At 40.9% G+C, this 17,832-nt stretch overlaps 1 protein-coding gene across 14 annotated transcripts in view; it reads left to right on the top strand.

The window, feature by feature from the left end:
• Positions 1 to 17,832, top strand: part of MGA (MAX dimerization protein MGA) — a 151,486-nt gene that overhangs the window by 38,773 nt on the left and 94,881 nt on the right. For 4 of the 14 annotated variants that reach the window (XM_088839783.1, XM_088839781.1, XM_088839786.1 and 1 more), the window contains exon 1: positions 12,596 to 13,084. The exons of 2 other annotated variants lie outside the window; for them this stretch is intronic. The gene's annotated coding sequence lies outside the window, so the exon portion shown is untranslated. Of the gene's footprint in view, positions 1 to 12,591; positions 13,085 to 13,125; positions 13,432 to 17,832 lie in introns of those variants that run through there. 8 more of the 14 variants (XM_088839784.1, XM_055435989.2, XM_055435984.2 and 5 more) reach the window with 6 other exon arrangements.

The following is a 17,832-nucleotide window of genomic DNA, read 5'->3' as shown; positions in this document are numbered from 1 at the left end:
GACAAGAGGTTTCTGTAAAATAAGTAAATTAAATAGAGTAAGTAAAGTCAGAGTAAGATTTTTGTGAGTTCTTGGAGTAATCGAGGGAGAGCAGTTTCAAATGATGGTGTGATTCAGAGTAAAGAGCCGAAGAATAATAGATGCTTAAAATAGAGTTGAGCTAAGAATCCTTGGAACTGAAGAGGTCTGTGCATTCTAATGGACATTAATTGGGTGGGTAATCTTCATGGACACTGAAATCTCTCAAAATTGTAATAGGAAACTTAGTAGAGAAGATTACTTGGAACTGGGCTCCTACGTTTTCAGTGAAGGAGGAAGGTATGACTAAGGGATCAGAAGATACTAGTGATGAGGAGAAGATATATCTTGAATGTGGGGCCATGAAGGAGGGTGATCATGACCTGGAAGCTTCAGTAGAAAGGCAAGTGAATGGCAATCACTTCTGCCTCTGTGGAGATACAGATTACAGTGAGAAGAGAGAACTGTGAGAAAATCTTTATATTCCATTTATAGTTATCATAAAATATTGACTTTATTCTTTGTGCTATACAATATATCCTTGTAGTTCAATTATTTTATCCATAGTAGTTTGTACCTCTTAATTCTCAACCCCGACTTTATTCCTTCCCATAGATAAGCACTAGTTTGTGCTCTATCTATGAGACTGGTTTTTTTTGTTGTTGTTGTTGTTATATTCACTAGTTTTATTTTTTAGATTCCACATATAAGTGATACAGTATTTGTCTTTCTGTGTCTGATTTACTTAGCATAATCCTCTCCAAGTCCATCAATATTGTTGTAAATGGCAAAGTTTCATTCTTTTTTTATGGCTGAGTAGTATTCTGTGTGTGTGTGTGTGTGTGTATACATAACTTTTTCAGCATGTATGTATGTGTGTGTTTGTGTGGAGATATATCTTCTTTATCCATTCATTCCATATTTTGGCAATTGTTAATAATGCTGCTGTGAACATGGGGGTGTGTGTTATCTTTTTGAATTAGTGTTTTTTTTTTGGATATATCCCCAGGAGTGGAGTTGCTGGGTCATATGGAAGTTCTGTTTTTTTAAATTATTTGAGGAACTTCCATTATCAAGTCTGTGCATGCGTGCGTGTGTAGTTGCTCAATGATGTACGACTCTGTGGGCCCATGGACTGTATCCCGCCAGGTTTCTCTGTCCATGGGCTTTCCCAGGCAAGAATACCAGAGTGGGTTGCCATTTCCTTCTCCAGTGGATCTTCCTGACCCAGGGATTGAACCCACATCTGTTGTGTCTCCTAATTGCAAGCAGATTCTTTTATCACTGCACCACCTGGGAAGCCCATATCAAGTCTGTAGGAAAAGGTAATTTACAAGGCTATTCACTGTTCATTAATAGTTGTTTAGGGAAGTTCTTCTTATTCACAAAAATTTTAGCTCAGAAAATTACAGTAAAATTTTACCACTGCTAAGCCTACTACTTAGTGGTAGGGCAAATCAGGATATTCATCTTCTGTTTCTGACAGAAATTCATGAAATCAAGGATAGTAAAGTCCACGAGAGGGAAGTTAATCACTGACACTACTAGTTGAGTAAAATAAGATAGATGCAAAGTACCTTCTGATGAATAATGCAGTGAATAACTGTAGGCTTTAAACTTCCTAAATTTTCATAAACTTTGTAAATTTGTCCAATTAAGCCCTTTTCTGCCCACGTGTATTTTTACCCTATCGGTTGTAATGCTTTCTAGCAGATTCTACTTCAGGTTGCACTAAATTAGTGTTTGGGAAGTTTCTTTGAAAATATTCTTGCCTATATGCAGATTATTCATACAGGCTAATTATCTGACTCATCAGAAGCCAAGGAAAGTACTCAAAATCATTTGCCTTGATATTGTATGGTTGTTTTTTAATTAATGAATGAAATGAAATAGTTTTTTGTTGATGTTGAAAACAAATGTCTTCAGCTCCTTGAACTACTATTTTTGCCAAAAGGTTTATAATCTCAAATTTATTTTCTCTAGACACATTTCTTTGACTGCTATACTTATAAGTTGATTTAATTAACTCACCATTGAAAAGGCTTTCCTTGTGGCTAACAAATGAGCCACTCACAAGCTTATTTTGGTTTCATCATCATTTTTATTTTTGTGAAGAAATTCAGCTGTGAAGAGATACTCTTTTTAAGTTTTCTAATTTTTCTGATTGTGTTTTCCCATGAGTTGGAAATACTGTGATGACTGCTTATTCTGATACTGTTGATGTAGTTTGTATTCTTTCAGCACAGCTGTAGTATCATTGCATAATCAACCTAATGCTTTGTCAATCTAGTTTGGTAACAAAATTATCTGCACTTCATTGTATCTTAAAAGTATGATATTTGAAGCTCAGTTTTATCTTCTTGTTTTGACTTAAAGAGTATGCACTGGTAATATAAAATATAAAAATTAGAACTGTGGTAAGTTCTAGTTAAGGGCAGTTATGTGGTGCTTTTTGAGATCATATCATGGTCAGTAAGTCTGGGATGTTGAAACAACAGGAAAATTTGGTGATTGGCTAGACCTTTGGGCAGGTAAGGAAGAGGCAAGTGTCATGAATTGAGTTTCTGATGTGAGCAAGTATGTCGGTGTATATGGAGAGAAGTCTGATTAGCTTCTAGTCTTGTCATCTTCCACATGGTCTTAACCAGTGGCCAGAAGTAGTTTTCTTAAAACATGTGAATTTGAGTATTTCTTATATCTTCTTATAATCCCTTGAATGACTTTTTTTTTTAGGTTCTCAGTTTCCTTAATAGAGCATTTTAACATTGAATAGCAACAGGCAGAATCTCACATTGTACATTTTTGTCTCTTCTTTTTATGAGATTAATTTCCACCTCTTATTTGCTGGATAATGTAAAATATGGCCCCTTTGCCTTTTCTAGACCTATAATTACACTTCTCCATAGATCACAGACATTTTAAATTGTAGCCATATTGCAATACTTGTGCCCCCGATATGTGTTCCCTCTTCTTTCTGTCTTTACACAGGTTGCTTTCTGTCTGAAGTGCTACTCTTCTGTACCCACTATGCTCTTCCATACCTTGCTAATTTCTACTCGTTATTCACTTTCTCTGGGAGTTCTTTTCTAATCTCCTTTGTCTGATTTTGTTGTTGTTCAGTTACTTTGACTCTTTGCAACCCTATGGATGGCAGCATGCCAGGTTTCCCTGTCTTTAACTATCTCCCTGTCCATTGAGTCGATGATGCCATCCAGCCATCTCATCCTCTGTTGGCCCCTTCTCTCCTGTCCTCAACTTTTCCAAGTATCAGGGTCTTTTCCAGTGAGTCAGCTCTTCTCATCAGGTGGCCAAAGAATTGGAGTTTCAGCTTCAACATCAGTCCTTCCGATGAAATATTCAGGACTGATTTCCTTTAGGATTGACTGGTTTGATATCCTTGCAGTCCAGGGAACTCTCAAGGGTCTTCTCCAGCACCACAATTCAAAAGCATAATTCTTCTGCACTCAGCCTTCTTTACGGTCCAACTCTTACATCCATACATGACTACTGGAAAAACCATAGCTTTGATTTAGTCTGATTTAGCTGCCCTTTATTTGTGCTTCTTTTTTCTCCCTGGACAGAAAGCCATAAAACAATAGCTTTATTTTTTGCTGTCATTATTGATTTTGATAATTGGTTGTCTGATGATTGATTGCAAGCTCTTAAGAGCTGAAATCATGTCTTGTTTTTGTGATCTGTATGTGGTAAGTGCACAAAAAATGTTTGACTGGAGGAGTTAATGAATTCTATCTTAAGTCAGGAACCTTTGCACAAGCTATTTTCTAATTAGGATACCTTTCCTCCTTTGCTTTGTCAACTTCTAGACATCCTTTATTTAATGCTAAGTCTTCCGTGATACTTCAGTGAGAGTTTAAAATTCCCTGTGCTTCTCTAGTTTTTCTTTTGTACACCTCTGATAAATGTTTGACAGTGCAGAGTAGGGATCTAATGTTTGAATGAGTGAATCATGAGCATCGTGGAGTTATAGACTGGATAAATATTTCCCCAGTGTCCAATCCCATTTCTTAGGGTAGGTTACTTCTGCTGCTGCTGCTAAGTCGCTTCAGTCGTGTCCGACTCTGTGCGACCCCATAGATGGCAGCCCACCAGGCTCCGTTGTTCCTGGGACTCTCCAGGCAAGAACACCAGAGTGGGTTGCCATTTCCTCTTCCAGTGCATGAAAGTAAAAAGTGAAAGTGAAGTCGCTCAGTCATGTCCAACTCTCAGCGACCCCATGGACTGCAGCCCACCAGGCTCCCCCGTCCACTTCTACATGGTACTAATTGTACTTGTTGCATTGATCTTTACTTCATTATTTTATAAGGACATCCCTGTCTCCAAATTGTGAATAGTTTATTGTAGTTCTCTTTACTGACTATATTCCTTGGAAGGAAAGTTATGACCAACCTAGATAGTATATTAAAAAGCAGAGACATTACTTTGCCAACCAAGGTCCGTCTAGTCAAGGCTATGGTTTTTCCAGTGGTCATGTATGGATGTGAGAGTTGGACTGTGAAGAAAGCTGATCGCCGAAGAATTGATACTTTTGAACTGTGGTGCTGGAGAAGACTCTTTAGAGTCCCTTGGACTGCAAGGAGATCCAACCAGTCCATTCTAAAGGAGATCAGTCCTGGGTGTTCATTAGAAGGACTGATGTTGAAGCTGAAACTGCAATACTTTGGCTACCTCATGCGACGAGTTGACTCACTGGAAAAGACTCTGATGATGGGAAGGATTGGGGGCGGGAGGAGAAGGGAACGACAGAGAATGAGATGGCTGGATGGCATCACCGACTCAATGGAATGAGTTTGAGTGAACTCCGGGAGTTGGTGATGGACAGGGAGGCCTGGCGTGCTGTGATTCGTGGGGTCGCAAAGAGTTGGACACAACTGAGCGACTGAACTGAACTTACTATATGGCTACTGCCTTCATTGTTTTTCTTTTCTCTCCCATTAATTTTATTTTTCCTTCAGGAACCAGCTCAAAAGTCCTCTCTTCTTTGTAACCTTTTAGAATCCCTAGACTGTGTGCATTCCTATGGTGTTCCTAGAAGGATTTTTCCAAACTGCCAACAATAACTTTGCAATATTATTATCCTGTCTTTTCATCTAGAACTCAAGGGGACTTATTTTTATTCATTCTTCTATCCCTGGTTCAGTGCCTTGCACATAGTTGGTGCTTAACCCATATTTCTTAACTGATTATATTCTTATTTAGAGAATGTTGGGTGGAAATAATCCTGGAATTAAAAATATCAGCTCTGTGTAATCTCTACAATCTATATATAGATAATTTGGATAATGTACTGTATTCAGCTTGCTTGAATAATCTTTATATTCTGTATTTCAATACATCCTTTTCCTTTCATTTAATAGGTATTCCCTGCCCTCCAGTGGTTAGATCATAGCTAACATTTTTAGTAAGGCTAAAGATCATACAATCCTTTTTCAATGTTTGTTTTAAAGTTATATTTAAAATCTCAGGTTTACTTCTCAGATAAACAAGTTTTTTTTTAACCCCACTGTTTTTCCCTTGAAGCATCGAAAAAGCAAGAGAGTTCCAGAAAAACATCTATTTCTGTTTTATTGAATATGCCAAAGCCTTTGACTGTGTGGATCACAATAAACTGTGGAAAATTCTGAAAGAGATGGGAATACCAGACCACCTGACCTGCCTTTTGAGAAATCTGTATGCAGGTCAGGAAGCAACAGTTAGAACTGGACATGGAACAGCAGACTGGTTTAAAATAGGAAAAGGAGTACATCAAGGTTTTATATTGTCACCCTGCTTATTTAACTTATATGCAGAGTACATCATGAGAAACGCTGGGCTGGATGAAGCACAAGCTGGAATCAAGATAGCCGGGAGAAATATCAATAACCTCAGATATGCAGATGACACCACCCTTATGGCAGAAGGTGAAGAACTGAAGATCCTCTTGATGAAAGTGAAAGAGGAGTGTGAAAGAGTTGGCTTAAAGCTCAACATTCAGAGCACTAAGATCATGGCATCTAATTCCATCACTTCATGGCAAATAGATGGGGAAACAGTGGAAACAGCGGCAGAATTTATTTTTTTGGGCTCCAAAATCTCTGCAGATGGTGACTGCAGCCATGAAATTAAAAGACGCTTACTCCTTGGAAGGAAAAGTTAGTATATTAAACTAACTAGATAGTATATTAAAAAGCAGAGACATTACTTTGCTGACAAAGGTCCGTCTATTCAGAGCTGTGGTTTTTCCAGTAGTCATGTATGAATGTGAGAGTTGGACTATAAAGAAAGCTGAGTGCTGAAGAATTGATGCTTTTGAACTGTGGTGCTGGAGAAGACTCTTGAGAATCCCTTGGACTGCAAGGAGATCCAACCAGTCCATCCTGAAGGATATCAGTTCTGGGTGTTCATTGAAAGGACTGATGTTGAAGCTGAAACTCCAATCCTTTGGCCGCCTGATGTGAAGAGCTGAGTCATTTGAAAAGACCCTGATGCTGGGAAAGATTGAGGGCAGGAGGAGAAGGGGACGACAGAGGATGAGATGGTTGGATGGCATCACTGACTCAATGGACATGGGTTTGGGTGGACTCCGGAAGTTGGGCATGGACAGGGAGGCCTGGCGTGCTGCCGTCCATGGGGTTGCAGAGTGTCGGACACAACTGAGCGACTGAACTGTTTTTCCCTTATGTCTGATATGCTTGAAGTGTAGCTTGACCTGCCTCTTCTTCTGTTGAGGTAGGTATACCTCATGAGCCACTGTGATACATGAGCCACTATGTATCCCACAGTGTTTCTTAAGTATGCATTGAGTGGGTGGCTCACCCTATCTGACCTTGGTGCTTGGTTTCACTGTATTGTTCTCACATACCTCTACCAAGGGTGTAGGATCTTGCCACTGTGGTAAAGGTATCTTGTTTTCAGTAATACTCTCAGCCCCCCACTAACGCATACACTCAGAGTAGCCTGCTAATCATGTGCCTATTCTTTAGTCTGGATTGGGTTGTCTCCTGGCTCTAACATCCTTTTCCCTTCCACTGTTTCTGATGAGGAAAGGCTGACTCTTGACTTCTTGGGAAGGTGCTTTATTACCCTGTCCCAGGCCTCTTTTATGTTATTTTTTCCCCAGAAGACCAAATCTTAGCTATCCAGGGAGCTTGCTATATGGCTAGCAGTCATTTCTAAACACCTGCTGCAAATTTTCAGTGGTATATCATGAAATAAGGATGGTGGAGTATATTTTTCTATTACCTAAATGTATTAAATATAAATGACTATTATTCATCATGAGATATGGTTTCCTTGATTTTTGGTCTTAAAATACCCATTATTTTGGGAATTCCCTGGCGGTCCATTCGTTAGGACTCTGCACTTCCATTACAGGAGGCCCAGGTTTAATTACTGGTTGGGCAACTAAGATCCCACAAGCCATGAGGAGTGACCTCCCAAAAAATAAAAAACTGCATTCTTTATTTTAAGAAAGAATGGTAATAGTAGGTGGTATACTTTGTAAGATAAAAATCTGCTCAGCTTGTGATGGTCATTTAAATCTTTTGGGGAAATATTACTGTTTTGTGGTGTACTAGTAGTCTCCAAACTACTATGTTGATCACCACAGCTCATTTCCATGAGGCAGTGTTGCCCTTCTTGCAAAGTAAGCATGATTTCTTTCATATGCATTTGCAGACAAATTTTCAGTGTATTTTCCTGTCATAGATTTCTTGGTTTTTGCTTGATTCCAGTCTTGCAGTTTACCGTCTCTCAGTCGTCTTCTTTGGCCAGTAGTTCTAGTTTTTGTTTTTATATGCACTCGTGTGTTTTAAATCCCTGTGCTGCTCTAGGCTATAAACTTTTTCCCGTTCTTCTTTTTTATGCTTTCCTGGATAAGATGTTTCTTTTGAGGGCTCAATACTACATTGAAAATATTTATTTGTTTACTTTTCTTTTAGACCTATTCTGTTTTTGCTTTGTAATCCTTCTGAAACTAGCTTTCTGAACTTCATTTTACTGATTTCTGACATCTCCCTCTTTAAATATTACTAAAACAAATTCACTGTTATCCTTTCATCTTGAAGATATTTACTGATTTTTTTTTTTTTTTGGTATATGCAGATGGCAGTCTCTGTTATGACTTGTTGCTTTTGTCACCAGATGGTAAATTATGGAATTACAGGATTTCTCCCAGTGCAAAGAATCTGCTTGCCTTTGTTGATTTCCTAGGTAATAGTCAGTTAAAAGTCACGCATGCAAAGGCAGTCAACAACTAGTTGGATTTTCCTTGAAAACTGTTCTTACCTCTTGCAGCATCTGCCCTGTCAATAATATTTATCCATTCCTCTCAGGAGAAATTAATTTAAGAGTCAGTGGTACTAGTTTTTTCTAAGTACAGCTGTACACTTTTGGAAAATGTTGGCCAAAGTAGGATGTTTGTTTGTTACTATTAATGTGAATATGGTTTAAAGTAGTATGATCCTGTTTTCCAAATCCCAGATTGTTGCACATTAATTCAATATTTGATATTTAGACTTGCCTGGAAAACTGGGACCTATAGTTTCATATTCATTTGTTCAACAAATATGTGTCTGCTGTGTTCCAGGGATTGTGCTAGGTACTAGAATAAAGCAAACAGTCTAGTGGGCAAAACATTCATTAATGCATAATTTAAAAAATAATTACAGTTGTGGCATGTAAAAGATACATGGTACTATGAGAGCACAAAATGGGGAGACATCTGATACTGAGGGTTAAGGAAAGTTTTTTGAAGAAGTGACATTTAAATCTAGGCATGAAGGATAAGTAAGTTAGGTTTGAGGCATCTGAGAAGATCTTAGGCAAAGGGTAACAAATATGATTGTGCAGGCTTAAGATATGGGGCAGCAAGAGGAAATGGTGTTTCTTTATGAACATTGATAACATTCTACCACATTTGTTTCTCTTTTCTATTCTTTCTTTTATTAATAGATATGAATATATATTTTCTAAAATATGTTTTTAATCACATTACTATACTGATTAAGGAAGTTTTTTTTTTTAAAGAGTTTTTTGATGTGGACCATTTTTAAAAAGTCATTATTGAATTTATTACAGTATTAGTTCTGCTTTGTTTTTGGTTTTGGCTGTGAGGCATGTGGGATCTTAGGTCCCTGACCAAGGATCGAACCTGCACCCACTGCATTGGAAGGTGAAGTCTTAACCACTGGACCACCAGGGAAGTCCCTGATTAAGAAACTTTTAAAGCTATTCATTGGATAGATTGTTAGAGCTGCTTCAGGGCAGGAGTCCTGCCACTTTTAAGACCTGCCACTTTACAGTTACACGTGTTGTGCCGTTGTACTTTATCTATATGAGTTGGTTTTAGTTGCAGTAATAAATAGTAGGCAAAGGTGGAGTTGTATATAAGCTGATATGATCCCTTTTTTTTCTGCCTCACACATTAAGTTTTTAGTGAAACGTGGTTAGTAAAAGTTTTTTTTTTTTTTGTTAAAAAACAAAACAAAAATAAGCCGCTTTTGTGACCTAGTCTGTATGTAGCTCATATTCTAAGAATGATCTTTATTGTATTTAATTAAGATACTGTACTGTTCATGGGGTTCTCATGGCAAGAATAGACCTTGGAAAAGACCTTGCTCCTGGGAAAGATTGAGGGTAGGAGAAGAAGAGGGGATGAGAGAGGATGAGATGGTTGGATGACATCACTGATTCAATGGACAAGAGTTTGAGCAAACTCTGGGAGATAGTGAAGGATAGGGAAGCCTGGCGTGCTACAGTCATAGTGAAGGATAGGGAAGCCTGGCGTGCTACAGTCCTTGGGGTCGCAAAGAGTCAGATGCGACTTAGCAACTGAACAACGGCAACAAGAAAGTGTAAACGGGATAGCAACCCAGGAGTTATGAGGCGTGGTGTTGGTCTCATCTGAAGAGTGTTCTCATTTTCTCTTTTAGTCATTTGAGGGAGGTATGTCTTCAGTAGAAACTGGAACTGGGAAGGTGGGATCTGAATAGACTGGGTAAGGAGTATATAGTTTGTCTTGCTGGTGGATTCTGTTTCAGTTGTGCCAACTCTTTGGAGTTCTAGTGCAGACATCTTAACAGTACATGAGGTGCCTGTCTTCTCTCCTCAGCATATACAAGGCACTCAAATGTTTGTTGAGTAGGAAAAATGTTCATGTAAATTGATAGGGTTTATGTGTTTATTATAAGAATCTTGCTTCAAAACTGTAATTTTTAGCCACATTTAGCATGCATTCTCTATCCCCACCCCACTAATATTTAGTAAAATCTCTTTGAAGGTCCAGCAAAGGAAATCCAAGGGAAAGCTTTTGTCTCAGGCTGGATGAATAAAGTGAGCTTAGAGCTCATTTCTCTAACTGAAATGAGAGAATTCCAATAGAAAGGAGCAGGATCTCCTGGCACTTGAAGCTCGGCCCCAGTTGTTCAACTACTTGGTCCCAATGATTTAAGTGGATTCAATTTAAACAGAATCCACCAGCAAACCGATGTCATGTGGAAACTCCTAGAATATTCCAGAACTGGGGAGCGATGTAGTCACTGAGTGCTCTTCAACTGAACCACTGAGGTCTGCCGCTGAAACTCACAAGCATCAATTCTTGCAGTTAGTTTGGAATTTTAAAAAGTTGGACTATATAAGCCTTTTAAAGGAAGTCATTCTTATATATGCAAAGAATACACCCAAGGATCCCAGTCTGAGAAACACTGCATTAAAGACTGAATGTAAACACAGAGGTTACCTGAAGAAGCCAAAACAAAAACGTGGTTACTTGGTACTAGCATGATATGATGTTGGGCTTCCCTTGTAGCTCATTTGCTAAAGAATCTGCCTGCAGTGCAGGAGACCTGGGTTTGATCCCTGGGTTGGGAAGATTCTCTGGAGAAGGAAATGGCAACCCACTCCAGTATTCTTGCCTGGAGAATCCCATGGACAGAGGAGTCTGGCAGGCTACAGTCCATGGGCTCACAAGAATTGGACATAACATGGTGACTAAAGAGAATGATGTTAAATAAAAAATAGACCACTAAAATGGTGTGGCAATGTTATTTTTAGATTACATATAAAAACATTTTAATAAGTTATCAGATTCTTCATAGTACATCTCTAGCTCTTTATAGGTTAGGCAGATTCCACTCTGAAAAAATACAAGTAGTTTACCTCTCCCAGCAGGAGATCCAGTGCTGAATCTTGAGTTTTTTTAAGTGCCTGGCATTTCATAATGTTTGCTTGGTGTAGGGAGAGAGAAGCAAAAGAAAAACTCGATTCTCCCTCACCACCAAGGTGTCCTCACAGATTCTCCAATGTTAACTTGTTCTTTGGGGGATGCATCTCTGGCTAGACATGGTTGTTAACCAGTCATCATTCATTTAGACTTTAGAATTAGATGCTTAAATAATAAGTCAACACAAATTTTATTTTTGCTTCAGAAAATGGAAATTTTATAAGAGGAAACCTTAGACCTTTGAGAGGCAGGCATTCTTGGATGAGGAGGGAGATTCTGAAAAGGCAGCGTCTTGGGGTCAGGGAAGAGGAGGAAGGTGTGGAAAACTTACTTTTCACTTTTTCCTAGGATCTTGCATATTATTCTTTTGTTGCACTGGTAATGCTGTGGTTGACAGTGCTTGGATGGGGGTTTTCAGAGCAACTTCAGAAGTCAACGTTAGCCTGCATATTTTCCATTCCATAGTGATTTCAGCAGTTTCTCCTCATGGTGTGGCGTATCCTCTCAGGAAGAGCAGAAGGAATAGAAAAAAGACCCTTCCTAGTATGCCTGGAGTCCAGCACAGATTAATAAATCTTGTTGGATAAGCCTCTTCCTCTTGGCTCTTCTCTTGTAATCGCCTCTTTCTCCTTCACAATGTTTTATATTAAGTCACCTAGCCTCTCACACGACTGAAGTGACTTAGCAGCAGCAGCAGCAGCAGCAGCCGGTAATAGGTTTTCAGTATTCGCCAGTTCTTCTAAGAGAGTGACAGGAAAGTGGAAACATGGACCACAATTTATGCTGTCTTACTTCCTACTTCTCTTCTGTCTCTCTTCTCCCACTTTTAAACGACTGTCTTTTTGCTGGATGTTAGCAGAGAAGAAAGAATGGCTGGTAAGGGGTAGGGAAGAAGAAAGATATTTTTGATATTTGGTTGGGAGAAATACCATACCGTCAAGTTAATTCAGCAGTTGCTTGACACATCATACTTTTTTTTTGTTTGTACCTCATAGCTTAAATATCTCGAACAAACAAAAATTAAAAACGCAGGATCAGGGCATTAACCTTGGATAATACTCTATCGTGCAAAATTCTCATTTCCACGTTTTACTGTTTTTATCGACATCTTTCTATCAGGTGAGCTAGTAACAATTCTTCTTCCCTTCTCACTTGGCACTGAGGTTTTCCGACTCCTCCCTACTTTACTAGTGGTCTTCGGTCGTGGATGTTGCAAAATTGATCACCCGTGTCAGGATCTTTTCTTCAAGGTTTCCCGACGTCGTGGCTCTCTTCAAGACCACAGCACATTGGGGAGGAAGATCTCCGATTCTTTTGAAAGCCTTGGGGGATGCGGAATCTCACGTGGGTGGGGCTGGGCGCAGCAGGGGCGGGGCCAGCGAGGAGCCCAAGGGAAAAAAAGGTGGCAGGCACAGATGAGAAAGCCCGCGGGCAAAGGTTTCACAGTTTTCACGAAGGCTTCGTGTGCGAGGCTGAGGGAATTGGGATGCCTCCCTCCTGCCTCGCCATTCTTGATTCTGGAAGCTTCAGTAGGCTTTTCTCGGTTGCTGGTACCCGGAAAGGCAGCCGCTTCAGCTCCAGGGGCGGGTCCCAAGGGTCTTGTCGCAGCTCCCCGGCCGTTTGGCCTCCTGGCGTTGGGGGAGGGGCGAGGGAGGTGCTGCTCGCGCCTCCTTTTGCGCTTGCGCGACGGGCTCTGAGCGGTTTGGAGCGCGTGCGCGGTGACGTGTACGTCCTGTGCGCGCGCAGGCTCTTCAGCTGGAGCGGACACACGGTGTGCGAACCGAACAGAATAACCCGCCCCCAGCGGGATGTGAAGGACTCCGGGTGAGGCCAGCCACGCCCCGCACGGTAACTCTAGGGCCCGGGTGGAGGGCGTCTCCTTAGTACTGGCCGGATTGGAGTTTTCCGAGAGTTTGACGCTCTTGTGTATTTTTTACGGTGTGAGGAGCGTTCCACTGAGCGATCTTCGCACGCCCCGGCCAGGCCGGGCCTTGCGCGGGGCCGCCTTTGGCGCGCGCCTATGGTCTTCTGAGCGAGGCTGCGCATGTCACCTCGAGCGCGTCCCCGGCCTCACTTCCGCGTCGCGCGGCGAACTCAGAACATCGACGCCAGCCAGACCGGCCACGAGGCGGGCGGGGTGAGAAGCGCCCATGGCGCAGCCCTGCCCTCGCGTGTGTGGGGTGCTGCACCGCATGGTACGATCCGCGTGACGCCTTCCAGCCAGTCGTGGGGCTTTAGGTCGAGAGCCGTGCTTGTGCGCTTTGCCTTTTAGAGCTCAGGTCTCGGCGTTCCAAACTCCGAAGGAAACGGTGCTGACCTCGCTTTTCTAAGGAGCTGTGTGCAGCATTTTGACACCTGTGTAAACCTTTCGTCTAGCATGTAATTTCCTGACAAGTTGTTTGAAGCAGGACCGCGAGTTTAATAAAGAAGGAGGTCGAGGAAGTGAGCTGTTATAGGACTGGGAACTTGGTAAACAAAGGACCGGTGGTTCGTAAGTGCAGAAATGAGGGCGGGGAAAACAGGTGGGAAGGGCAGGTGTTATTTTCTTTTCCCCTCTGTGGGGCACCCTTTGGCCAGTTCTCTGTGTGGCTTCCCGCCCCTGTTAAATGGTCAAGGTCTGTGCCCTCAGCAGTAGATGGGTCTGGGATAGAAATACACCGCTCCGAGTATTAGCAACCAAAATTGAGGAATCTGCGTGCGAGGAGTATAGAAAATTTAGGGATTATTTCAAACTGGGTTGAGAGTGGAAAGTGGTAGTGTCTTGTGAAGATTTTTGCTCTGCCTTCGGAACTCTGGAGATGCCATGCTTCCTCTGGCGAGGATGGAAGCAGGGAGGGTGAAGGAGTTCTGAAAAGAGTTAACTGATGGCAGAATAATGTGAATAACCAAAGCGCTCTTACTCCTGCGGGAAGACCACTCTTCCAGAGTTCGCGTCGCAGGGGCAGACACGTGGATCAAGAGATCTCTCGAGCCCACCCGCGCTCTGCCTTGTGTGTTTTAAAGCACACCAGGCTTCTGCGGCAGAGTGCCTGGCAAATATTGCCTGCTCTGCCTCTTTTTGGGCACGACGCCGCGGCTAAGGCTGCAGGGAAAGTGCCTGGAGGTGGCGTGACGGCTGCTGGGAAGAGGGCAGGCCTGGGAGGGCCGGACGGCTGGTTCTGTAGTCTCCACGGTAACCGAATGCGACTGGATCCCGCCGAGTGATCCGCGGGTTCCGGCTGGCGGCACGTGATCTGTCGGACTCCCCTTCCCGAGAAGTGTTTTCCTTGAGGCGTTTTTTCACGTGGTTCTTGGCTAGCTAGCCTCTGTTGTCGAAAAGCGGTGATGTGGGACCTGGTAGTCGACGGCGACTGCGGTTCTCTGAGACCGGCAGGAGGCCTTTTCACTTCGAAGTGTCTGGAGTCGGTGCTAGTCCTTCTTGATGCCAGAGAGCTATGTTTCCAGCTGTTGTGTGAGTTGAGTGGGTTGGATGCACCTTCCAGAAAACACGCTTAGGATTTGAGAAAACTCAGTGCTCTGGGTACCTTGACATACTTAATCCAAAGCAAGGTGGCTATTTGATTGTTGTCCATTTCTGCCATAAAAGTTAGTTGTTTAAATTCTGCTTAGGCAAGTATTAGGAACCTGCTAGCTTGCTAACCCTGAGTTGTGGTAAAGGGATCATTCCTAGGAGTAGAAAATGCTCATGAAGCCTGCATTAACGAATGGTATTTGGTGAAAGAAGGGGGTGGGGATAAATGCAGCTTCTTCGTGCCTTAAAACCTAAAAGCATTTCACACATATTTTGAAATTTACCTTTCAAATTTAGGGCTGTAGTCATGATAAAATGCCCAGGGTATAGTTTCGGGTCCAAAGCAAGTGCTTACAAATAGATAGTACCATGGCAACCCACTTCAGTGTTCTTGCCTGGAAAATCCCAAGGACAGAGGATCCTGGCGGGCTGCAGTTCACAGGATCGCAGAGTCAGGCACGACGGGGGCGACTTAGCACGCACGCACAGCATTTATTTATTAAAGTTAACCTAATGACGATTAAGAACTGATAGTTGGCTGTTTTATTGTCTTTGCATCCCTTGCTGTCATATTTTCTGATTACTTTTGTATGTAAATTATGCTTTTTAAAGATTTTTCAAATTTCTGGGCCCATTGTATATTGATGAATACAGAAATTCAAGTGAATCTATTCTCTTACAAATTTGAGCTTCAGAAATGAGATTTAACCGCACTCTTGTGAATAATTATGTTAAGGAACAAATATCTCCATGCCTACCTTAGAGTGATGCATTTACTGTGTGAAAAGTTATGGCAACTTTGAAAATAGTTTAGGTTGACTATAATTTGAATGTTTTGTGTTTTTAAAGTAGTAGTATTGGTTTGGAATTTTGGTATACTTTGTTGCAGGGGTTGGTTGGGCGGGGTTGGGGGAGGAGGGGGAGACTGATACTAGTATCTGAATTAGGTAACTAGTTAGTAAACTAACTAGTGTATTTTGTAAGTTGTATGAAGATCGTGGCTTTAGTAGTTACTAAACATTTCCCAAAGAGGTCTTTGGTGAAAGGATACTCAGAATAGGTACTCTGAAATTGTAACAGTTTTCTTATGGAACTTGACACATTACTAGAAAACATTCTCTGGGAAATTGCATTTGTGTGTTGATGTGAGTGCCTGTACCTTCTGATGTTGACATTTTCAGGATGTTACTTAGAATATTTCCCAGCCACAACTGAGTTTATCTCAGTAGGTCATTATTATAGTAATTCTATGTGGATAACTGCTTGATCATGAAAAGCTGAACTGAGATTTTATTGAATGCTAAGTTATATCTGTATACCAAAACTGTGGTCTTCCTTAATGCTTTCAGAGAATTTTTAGAATCTTTCTGGAAGGAGATTTATTGCTTCATGAGTGGCCTAAGTAATTTGACTTTTGCAATTGGTTAAAGTTATCTTAGACTTTAGAGTGGTATCTGTGTCTCACACAGCTGAATTTGCTGAATTGACTATCCTTTCTTTAAAAAATTCAATATTGTATTCCAAAAGCGTAGGCATATTGCTTATAGTGAAGTGAAATTCATGCTTAAAAATTGTTGTGGAATGAAATTTTATTTCTCGTCTATGAACGTTTAGCAACGTATGGCTTAAGAGAGATACTATTTTGTTTGTAAATTACATTTTCAGTTTTACACATTTTGATCAATTTATGGAATAAACTTGACAGTAGGATTAAAAAATACAAATCAAAAGTCTGAAAGGTCAAACTGTTTTTGGACTTAATGCACATATTTTTACATTTATTAGATACTTGTGTACAGAGTGCAAATAAAGCAGTCTGACTCTTCTGAACTTAGTTGTGTTTTGATGAAAGGAAAATTTTGAAATGTGTACATATAATATAAGTTTAAAATTTATTATAGTACAGTCTCTAAACTGGATTCCCATCAGTAGAATCTTTGATATTTCATAGATTAATTTTTAAAAGTGATTTTTAAAGCATTGGTTAAAACTTCCTTGCCCACTTTTACCTGTAAAAATGATCTGAAAAATCAAGATTTTATTATTATAGAAGACAGTGTTTAAGAAATTCTGAACTCTTTAATGTCTTCGTAGGTTTGGGATAGCTAAATAATTTTTTCAGGTAGTTCTTTGCTACCTGTCTTAAGTGTGTTTTTGCATAATTGCTTACAAAAATACTTGATTTGTAACAAAACTGAGCTTTATGGACTAAGTACAAGATAAGGAGTTTGTGTTACTTGATTTATATACAGTTTTATTTTGTTTTTAGCTTGATTTTATTTAGCTGGGGGATAATTACCTTACAATGTTGTGTTGGTTTCTGTCATACAATAACACGAATCAGCCATAGATATATATATGTATATTTTCTCCCTCTTGAGTACCTCCCCCTCATCTCACTCCTGTAGGTTGATACAGAACTTTGGGCTGGTTTCCCTGTGTTTTATAGCAGCTTCCCCCTAGCTATCTTATTTTACACATGGTAGAAGGCAGTGGCACCCCACTCCAGTACTCTTGCCTGGAAAATCCCATGGACAGAGGAGCCTGGTGGACTGCAGTCCATGGGGTCGCTAAGAGTCGGACACGACTTCACTTTCACTTTCACTTTTCACTTTCCTGCATTGGAGAAGGAAATGGCAACCCAGCGTTCTTGCCTGGAGAATCCCAGGGACGGGGGAGCCTGGTGGGCTGCCGTCTGTGGGGTCACACAGAGTCGGACATGACTGAAGTGACTTAGCAGCAGCAGCAGCAGTGTATATATGTTAATGCTTCGTTCTCACTTCTTGTCGTGTCCGTTGTCCCCCTACCCATAAGTCTATTCTCCGTATCTGTGTCTCTATTCATATTCCTGTCCTGCAAACAGGTTCATCAGTGCCATTTTTCTAGATTCTGTATATATGCATTAATATATGATACTTTCTTCTTCTGACTGACTTTACTCTGTTTGACAGGCTCTAGATTCATCCCACTCAGTTCAACTGACAATTATTATTTTTAATGGCTGAGTAACATTCCATTGTATGTATGTACCACAACTTCTTTATCTGTTTGACAGACTCTGGGTTCATCTGCATCAGTTCAACTG

Source organism: Moschus berezovskii, chromosome 9, assembly GCF_049115385.1.
Source record: "Moschus berezovskii isolate FMDL1 chromosome 9, NW_MosBer_1.0, whole genome shotgun sequence".
Classification (NCBI taxonomy): Eukaryota; Metazoa; Chordata; class Mammalia; order Artiodactyla; family Moschidae; genus Moschus; species Moschus berezovskii.
The sequence above is the reverse complement of the archived record's forward strand: the minus strand, read 5'-3'. Positions and strand labels throughout refer to the sequence as shown.